Genomic DNA, 690 nt, shown 5'->3' on the forward strand with positions numbered 1-690 from the left:
TAATAATAAAATAAAATCAAAATAAAAGCACCAGAGTCTGGAATGCAGTGTGCTCCGTGCACATCAGTGATTCGTTAAAACTGACTGGCAGTCCCCACACCTGTAGCCCATATGGAGAGCCCCACAACTGGGGGAGATGGAGGCCTGAGCATACCCCTGGGGGTCCTTCTGAGAGCTAGCTCACAGAAGACAGAGATGCTCCTGAATTTGAGGCTGACCCCTTTCTCCCTCTGTCTTAGTCTGTTGGAGCTGCTATGACAAAATACCTTAGACTAAGTAATTTACAAACAATAAGAATCTATTACTTACAGTTCTGAAAGCTGGGAAGTCCAAGATCAAGATCAAATGATGCCGATCTACAGGTGTATCTTTGGTGTCTGGTGAGGGCTCTCTGCTTCACAGATGGCACCTTACTGAGCGGTCTTTACATGGATGAAGGGTCGAGCGAGTGCCCTCAGGCCTCTTTCATAAGGGCACTAATCCCATTCCTAAGGGCTCCACCCTCGTGATCCAATCACCTCCTAAAGGCCCCACCTCCTAATACCATCACCTTGGGGTTGGGTTTCAACATATGAATTTGGTGGGGGTACACATACATTCACACCAGCACACCCTCTAACAGCCAGAAGGAGTTCATAGGGACCCTACATAAAGGGGGGTGGGAAAAACCAGTCTCTTATTTGTGTGTGT

This window comes from Mandrillus leucophaeus, unplaced genomic scaffold (assembly GCF_000951045.1).
Source record: "Mandrillus leucophaeus isolate KB7577 unplaced genomic scaffold, Mleu.le_1.0 Scaffold146, whole genome shotgun sequence".
Lineage (NCBI taxonomy): Eukaryota > Metazoa > Chordata > Mammalia > Primates > Cercopithecidae > Mandrillus > Mandrillus leucophaeus.